Source organism: Pinus tabuliformis, chromosome 9 (assembly GCF_031772625.1).
Source record: "Pinus tabuliformis cultivar Carrire ecotype Pingquan chromosome 9, CPIR1, whole genome shotgun sequence".
Classification (NCBI taxonomy): Eukaryota; Viridiplantae; Streptophyta; class Pinopsida; order Pinales; family Pinaceae; genus Pinus; species Pinus tabuliformis.
In genome coordinates, this window is record NC_142307.1 from 640681080 (window position 1) to 640690580 (window position 9501).

Below are 9501 nucleotides of genomic sequence, written 5' to 3' on the forward strand. Positions count from 1 at the left end.
TGCTATAAATAGCCAGGCTATAAATAGTAGTTCAACCATTGGTGATCTTAGCAACAATGGGTGAAAAGTGAAAGTGATAAAAATAGCTTTTCTAAAAATAGCATTTCAGGATCCCTTCTTATTTTAGTCAGTCCATTGACTAAACATAGGAAGTAAAATTCGAATTTGATATCAACAGCAATTTGGAAATTAATTAATTAATTCATCTTGAGTTAATTAGTTAAGGAAAATCAAACTTGAAGTCTATGTGAGGACATGCAACAGTTTCTCCATTAATTGAGGAATTTAACCTTCAGTTAAAGAGATAAGGATGAGTTGTAATATTGAGTTGTAATTAGTTGACTTAGCTTAACTGATTCAAGTCCAATTAGATTAATTTAAGAGTTTGTTAAATTAATGAGAGTTCAATTAGTTAATGCTTGCATGCATGTAACTACTGTATTTTAGATAACTGAGTATTCACTCATGGATAACTCATGCATGTCAGTTCAGTCAGAGACCCAGTTGAGATCAAATGGAGGGATAGTGTACTATCAGTTGCTAGGATATTCCTTGGTGAATATTCCTTTCGTGCAGAAGGAATATTATTTCTTATGGATTGCACAATTGGACCTGAGGTTATAGTGAGTGTGATGAGGCAAATTCACACATGTGATATCATTGGACCCCAATCAAAACTGCGCAAGGAAATAGGAGGCTTGGAGGGCTTGAGGAAGATATATTCTATGTCTATTGAGTCTGTGAGTTGTTTTGTTTGATTACAGAGAGAGCAGGATAACTTGAGAGTTGATTCTTTTTGTAACTTGAACAAGATTTCCACTTGTATGATAATACAGAGTTGGGGTTTTAGGCTGTTTCTTTGCCTAGTGATATATCTTTTGTGTTATGGTTGATTACTTCTCATTCTCAGATATATCTGTTCATGCTTGATGTTGTTGATGTTCGATTAAGCTTCCGCTAAATTGTTTGTAGAAGTAGATCAAGTGTTTTGCTTTAGTACATTGCATTATCAAGTGATCTACAGTGGGAATTTCTACATGGTATCATAGCAAATGTGATCAAGGAAGAACAATATACAAGAAGGAGAAGTACGAAGTTTGGTTTCTGAATATTGAATTGAGTTCTTATCACATCTATTTCACTGATAGTGTTCAGTGGTTTAAGACTCGAATATGCCCTTGATTCCAATTAGAATTATATAGCCTGGAAGGGTCACATGGAGGCAATATTGGAAGACAACGATCTCAAGGACTTCATTGATCAAGAAGTCCAAAAGCCGACTGATGCTACTCAACTGGCAAAATGGAAAAAGTGTATGGCTAGAGCAAGGAGAATCCTCCTGGAGGGAGTTCGAGATCACATTGTCTTGAGCCTCCATGGGAAGGAGACTCCATTTTCGATGTGGAAAACATTGAAAGATCTTTATCAGAATAGCAACGATCAGAGGAAGCTGGCATTGAAGGACAAACTTTGAAAGATCAAGTGCGAAAAGGGCAACACAATCTCTACGTTCCTGAACAAGCTCACCACCTGCAGAGATGAGCTTGCAAGTGTAGGGTTCGTGATTGTTGATGACGACATGGTGTGTCTAGCACTCCTCGGTCTTCCTAAGAGCTGGGATAGCCACCAAGACTCGATTAATGGAAGAGAGAAACTGCCAGATTTGGAACGACCTTGGTCAAACTTTACGCTGGAGGAGATAAGGCAGAGCGCCAGGGATGGATCTTCATCAAAACAAGATGATGAAGAAAATCTAGCTTTAGCGAGTAAAGCTAAGAAAGGGAAAGGGAAGGCGTCCCAATCCAAATCTTCTCATGGTGGGAAGAAGGTTGACAAGTCGAAGGTGAGATGATTACACTATCATGAAGTGGTCCATTATGCTATGAATTGTCCACAGAAGAAATCCAAGAAGGGTTCCTCAAAGGGATCTGGTGGTGATGCACTAGCTTCACAATTTGAGCTGGATTTCTCGCTTATCACATGCATGGTTTCATCCATGGTGGGATGAGTTTGGTACCTGGACAGTGGAGCCCCTTTCCACATGTTAGGTGACAAGAATCTTTTCAGTACATTGGAGGAGAAGGATCTCCAGATGCAGATCGAGATGGGCGATGATGGAAAGTACTGTGTCTCAAGCGAAGGTACAATTGTGTTTTAGAGGGAGCATGGTGCTCCTCTCACCCTATCTGTTGTTAAGTATGTACCATGTTTGAAAAAGAATCTTGTGTCTGTTGCTATGCTAGAAGGTAAGGCTATGATGTAGTCTTAGTAAGGGAAAAGTTTTCCTTAGGCATATCGGCACTGGACAAACCAAGCGAATTGGGATTCGAGTAAAGTATCTCTACAAGTTGGAGGTAGATGACTATGTTTCACTGAGTTCCAAAGAAGAGGTGGTGCAAAGCCAAGATGTTGGCAAGCTATGGCATAGGAGAATAGGCTACTTGCATCATGGGGCATTGAAGATCATGCAGCAAATTTCTACCGGCTTACCCAAGGGAAAACTGGAGCAAACAGACACATGCAAAGGATACACCCTGGGTAAGTATGAGAAATCTTCCTTTCAGGATCGGGATAGTAGAGTTGGAGCAATCTTGGAGCGAGTTCACTCAGATGTATGTGGACCATTCTCTACAGCATCCACCGCTAAGCAAAGGTACTATGTTATTTTTATTGATGATTTTTCTCGTAGATGTTGGATCTACTTTATGCAAAAGAAGGATCAAACCTTCTTGAGATTTTGTGAGTTTAAAGCCTCGGCAAAGAAAGAATCTAGGAAGAAAATAAAAGCCTTTCATAGTGACAATGGTGGACAGTATGTTTCCCAACAGTTTAAAGACTTTTGTGCTGCAGAAGGAATTAAACGGGAATTGACAGCACCTCATAACCCACAATAGAATGGGGTGGCCGAAAGGAAGAACAGATCTATTGTGGGAGCAGCTCGAGCGATGTTGCATTACCAATTCTACCACTTCATCTATGGGCTGAGGCATGCAATACAACAGTGTATCTTCAGAATAGAAGTCACTCATCGTATCTTGAGGATGAAGACACCTATGGAGGCTTTTTCGGGGAAGCGAACAGATGTGAGTCACTTCTGTATCTTTAGATCACCAGTTCTCTGTCATGTGACCAATGATGCTCGGAAGAAGTAGACCCAACAACTGAGTTGGGGATACTTGTGGGGTACACAGATACACCCCACAACTATCGTGTGTTTCTTCCTACCAGTCAGAGGACCGTAGTGCGCAGGGGTTTGAATTTCGACGAGTAGAGAGCCATGCGAGTGTCACTTGAGAGGGAGCTCAAGTTGCATGGAAATGAGGAACTTTTAGTTCCAAAGGAGGAGGAGCCTCCTAATGATGTGGATCAACCACATGCAAAGGATCCAGTAGAGGAGACCACCACTTCTGGAGAGTCTTCCAGAGACAGGCAGAAACGCTCGTGGGAATTTGATAGATTGATGCTAGATGCAAGAGAGAATTTGGGGCAACAACCCTCTCAGTGCAAACAAAGGAGATCTCCTAAGAGGTACACTAGCTACATGGCCCTGCTTGGGGAGTGTGTAGCGACCGAACCTTCTTCTTTTCAGGAGGTAGTGCAGCAACCAATCTGGGTTGATGCAATGGTAGAAGAGTATGATTCTATCATACGAAACAGTGTGTGGGATGTTGTCCCTAGACCTGGGGACAAGTCAGTGATTAGTTCCCAATGGCTTTACAAGGTAAAGTAGGCAATTGATGGCAGTGTTGAGAAATACAAGGCAAGGTTTGTTGCCCGAGGTTTCTCACAAGTTGAGTGGATCGACTACGATGAGACCTTTGCTCCTGTAGAAAGGTACTCATCTATCAGATTGATGCTAGCTCTATCAGCTCAGATGGGTTGGAAGATCCATCAGATGGATGTGAAGACGACGTTCCTCAATGGGAATATTGAGGAAGAGGTATACATTAAGCAGCCCGAAGGATTTGAGACCTTCGATCGCGAGTCGCATGTCTACCGACTCAAGCGAGCATTGTATGGGCTGAAGCAAGCACCCTGTGCTTGGTATACCAAGATCGACAACTATTTCACCGGTTTGGGCTTCACCAAGAGTGAAGCAGGTGCGAACCTATACCACATCATGGTAGATGGTAAGCCATTGATTATTGTACTTTATGTCAATGATCTGATTTTGATAAGTGATGACCAACTGATACAGTCTTGTAAGGAGGACCTTGCAAGAGAGTTCGAGATGAAGGACATGGACCTCATGCACTACTTTCTGGGCATGGAAGTATGGCAGAAAGATGGGGAAGTATTTGTGTCTCAAGGAAAGTATTCCAATGAGATACTCAAGCGCTTTCACATGGAAAAGTGCAAGCCCATGCAGACTCCTCTAGCTGGGAACTTGAGGAGGGAGGATGCTACTTCAGGTGAGGTAGTAGCTGCTACTGTTTATCGACAGCTGGTGGGTTCACTCATGTATCTGGTGAACACATGACCCGACTTATGCTTTGCGGTGAACCAGTTGTGTCAAGCTATGTTTCAGCCTACCAAGCTGTTTTGGAAGGCAGCAAAGCATGTGCTGAGATATCTCAGAGGCACTACACAGTACGGATTGTGGTACAGACAGACAGAGGGAGTGAAGCTGCAAGGATTCACGGATGCGGATTGGGTAGGTAGTCCATTAGACCGGAAGAGCACTTTCAGAGGAATCTTAAACCTTGGTTCAGCTGCAGTTTCTTTGTATAGTAGGTAACAGAGATCAGTTGCACTTAGCTCAGTAGAGGTTGAATACATGGATGCCAGTCAGGCAGCATGCGAGGCCATTTGGATGCGGAAGATTCTAGTGGGATTGTTTGGTCAGATGATGGATCCTTAAGTGATATACTGTGATAATCAAAGTTGCATAAAACTCTCTGAGAATCCAGTGTTTCATGACAGGTCCAAGCATATAGATATATGTTACCATCATCTACGGGATTGTGTGGTCAAGAGGATCATGATGTTGCAACATGTTTCGACCGAGGAGCAAGATGCAGATATTTTGACTAAGGCATTGTCAAAATGCAAGTTCGAGTTCCACAAAGATAGGATCGGGGTTGCTGATAATCCCTTTCTTGTTGAGAGGGAGTGTTGAAAAGTGTGCAACAAGAAATGCTAAAAATAGAAGATGATAAAAATAGCACTGCTATAAATAGTTGGGCTATAAATAGCAGTTCAACCATTGGTGATCTTAGCAACAATGGGTGAAAAGTGAAAGTGTTAAAAATAGCTTTTCTAAAAATAGCATTTCAGGATCCCTTCTTATTTTAGTCAGTCCCTGGACTAAACATAGGAAGTAAAACTTGAATTTGATATCAACAGCAGTTTGAAAATTAATTAATTAATTCATCTTGAGTTAATTAGTTAAGGAAAATCAAACTTGAAGTCTATGTGAGGACATGCAACAGTTTCTCCATTAATTGAGGAATTTAACCTTTTGTTAAAGAGATAAGGATGAGTTGTAATATTGAGTTGTAATTAGTTGACTTAGTTTAATTGAGTAAAGTCTAGTTAGATTAATTTAATAGTTTGTTAAATTAATGGGAATTCAGTTAGTTAATGCTTGCTTGCATGTAACTACTGTATTTCAGATAATTGAGTATTCACTCATGGATAACTCATGCATGTTAGTTCAGTCAGAGACCCAGTTGAGATCAAATGGAGGGACAATGTACTATCAGTTGCTAGGATATTCCTTGGTGAATTTTCCTTGCATGCAGAAGGAAGATTATTCCTTATGGATTGTGCAGTTGGACCTGAGGTTATAGTGAGTGTGATGAGGCCAATTCACACATGTGATATCATTGGACCCCAATCAAAACTGCACAAGGAAATAGGAGACTTGGTGTTTGGTCAATTTATTGTGTCCTAAATTGCTATATTAATTGTCAATCTGGGAGTCGTAAACTGCTGAAGTGAGGTGCACTATATATGCAAGATAACCGATTTCTTACTTCTTCGTCGTTTTTTATTTTTGGTTTGTTTTTGGGTTTATCTTTTGTTGATTCCCTAAAATTAAAAGTCAAGTATGGATATAAGTGTTCAAGGCAATGGTGACCTTTAAAATGATTTCCAAACTTCAAAGTTTTCAAAAAGGTGTTAAAACTTGCAATGATGAAATCAATTCCTAAGAGAAAATAAAAATGTGCCTATATTCTAATTATACCAAACAGTGAGCTAGTGACTATGAAACCCAGTATCCTTGCTGCTGTATAAAAAGAAACTGAACTCAAAGAAATTTAAAAATTGCAAATAAAGTAAACTAGATCATATTACATCAACTCATATTCTGACCCCTCACCATTCGACTCGCTTTGGCTATAGGAAGTAATCATAAACAAATTGAGCAATCTGATATCTAATTTGCATAAAATGAAACTAATATCAAACCACGCATTCATACTTCAATCCCTCACTATTTGACTCGCTCTGGCTATAGGAGGTAACTGAAAATGACATGAGTAATCTAATACCTATCTTGCAGAAAAGTAAATGAACAAAACAAAACTGAAAGAAATAAATAGTGATGGAATTAGAACTAAGAAAATAAATCAGCAGAAGGACAAGATAATTCCATGTCATTAGTCATTAAAAAGCTATGTGTAATTTCCCAGGCTGTCTATTAGAACCTGAAATAAAGACACTGATCAGTTAACAGTCATTAGAAAGCATAAAAGAAACTATGGACAACAATCAACTTGAATACCATAAGCAGTGTAATATATACAAGCAAACAACTATGGCATCAGGAACGTAAAGGAAGAAAGCATGAAACTATACAGTAGTTACAGAACCTTGGTGTGTACTGGGGCCCTCTGCACAACCTCGGCCAATCAGCAATCAACCATGAATTGAGCTTAAAAACAGTGTCTTCTCATGTATTAAAATGCAGTCATAACATAAGGATTAAGTCACGGCACAGTGGGCTCGTAAAACAGTCAAAATTACATTCAAAAAGCAAGCTAATATGCGTATGAGAACGCTTTATTTATAACAAAGGATGACACAACTACTTTCCTAAAATCTGCGCTGATAAACAGACACGTGAATAACCACGTCCAGAAATCTAGCATGATGGTAGCCGTGAAAATTAAATCCAAGGAGGGTGGATGTTAGATTTGGTTCATGGAGCAATCCACAGGTGTTAGCATGCCTCCTGAGATTTAGGAATTTGCCACGCAAGTGAAAAATAGAGTTCTGCCACCGTAAAACTCTTAGGTTGACCACCACTTGATTGTCCTTGACCACGACCTTCTGTGAGGGATTCGGCTGAACCAAGAGGAAACGTTCCATGTCCACATCATTTGCAACTTGTCCATGTGGCCGGATTCTCCTGTAGACACCTGTAACATAGACTTCAGCAAAAAGGCTGCGGAAAGTTGAGCTGGCTGCAGAAAGTGATGAGATTCTGCAGCTGACTGAGAAAAAATCTAGATCAAACAGCTATCACAAGACATAGTTAGGAAACCATTTTATATGCTCTTTTTAAACTAATATGCAATGATTTGACATCTTAGGAGGTCCAGGGAAATGGAAAACAGCTAAAAAGGTGTATAGGGAAGATGCAAGTTTGGGACTCAACATACCCCCACTGTGAAGGTGTTGCATGTCCTCATGCAACCAAAATTTTGGTCATCCCCCTTTAGTCCATGTGTTCTGAAGCCTCTTCTAATACATCCAGTCCTCTTCTCTTATTTATTGGTGCTACTACCATTCTGGGCTTCCTTATCAAACATCTGAATTTGAGATTGATTAATTCCCTACTCAACTTCCTGCACTTTTTCTTTAATTTCTTGTTCTTTTTCTGCCACAGTCCCAGATGTAACATTGTATTATCATGAATGATTTTTTCCACTTTGCTTTGCTCCTTTATTGCTTCATTTTCTTGTTTAATGTGCCTGTTTAAAACCTCTAATTCAAACGCTTCTTTCTTCAATGGTTGGATTTGTGCTTCTTGTACTATGTGAGGCAAAGTGGATGATGTGCTCAGGCCTGCAGCTGTCTTCTCTAAGGATTCGAGATAATCATACACCTCTTGCTTATTTGGATCTATTTCGAGTGTTTTCCTTGGGCTGACCTCAAAGTCTTGTTGAGGAGGAGGACTGATTTCTAGTTCTGGCCGAGAAGGACTTACATCAACATCTGGAGGACTGGTTTCAATATTTGGCTGAGGATGAGGTGGGCTACGGCCAGCTGGAGGTTTCTCGGGTGTTTCTCCACCCAAGTCAATGAAGTGGGGTCCTTTTACTTGTGTTTTCCTCCACTTTCCTCTAAGCCTGCTGCTTCTTCTTAAATACTGTGGGCTAGTACTCTCTTCTTCCATGCTCTGTTTTCGTTTTTCTTTCTTCTTGGCTATAGCAGCTTGCTTTCAAAGATGCACTAGCCTCTCAGACAACACTTGATAGTCTTCCTCTAAAGATGGCTCTCGTGATTGGTAGACATCTTCTATGTTCCTTTTTCCTTTCAATTTCCTCTGTTTTCTGTCCTCAGTTCTTTCCTCCTTCTCTTTTTGACCAACTTCTTTAGTTTTGTTAATAGGAGAGTCTTGGATTATGGCACTTTTTTCTTTTATCCTACTCCTTCTTGGTGTCTTTGGTGTACTACTTTCAGGTGCCTCAGATGGCTCTTGAAAGTAGTTTCTTACTAAAAACCGTTCCTAGGTATCTTTGTTTTTATTCAATTGGTCTTCAATTAGAATCCTCACAAGCCCATGATTATATAAATGAGGTTCTATGTCTTCTATGTTCTTTTGGACTGTTATGCTCATCTTTTTCAAGCTCAGCAATAAGAAATAGGGCAGATTAAGGGTTTGGTTCTCTAAGAAGTTCATCAATAACCTAGTATGATACATGTACATTGCTCCAAAACGGCCTTCACAAGTGATGAACTTTTGAATGATTAACAGTAAGCTGGCCCACTCTTCTTTTAATGCATGAAAAGGAATTCCTTTTGTGAATACAGTAACGTCCATACCTGGGTTACGTAATATGATTCTCCATGCCTGCTCGTCCAAACTTTTGTTTTTAAACCAACGTTCACCTTCCTGGGGCAGGTCTGTAGCAACTGTTATGGATGCTTCAGTGACCGTGAACTTAAGGTCTCCAATTTCCACCATCTGGCTATTGAAAGACCTTGCAAAAGCTTTTGTTATCTCCTTATTGTGGCCCTTAAATTTTTTAATGAAACGTAGCCATTTTTCCTTCTTCAGCAAGTCTTTTACTTGAGGGTATCCTTCTAAAAACTTAGGCCCTTCTGGTTTTGCCCTCAATAACCGTCCCATCCTTTCCTCTGTTTGAAATTCAACTGAAATTCAACTCCGTGTGAGGGTTTAGCAGAGGTAATACGGCTAGGTTGCAGGGTTTATGGAGGAAAAAACAGTGGCTGAAAATGGAAGATGGAGAACAGGTAGCAGAAGTGTTCAGGAACTGTAAGTGGAAACAGAGGATGAGCATCCGAGGTGAGTTCACGAAATGGAGT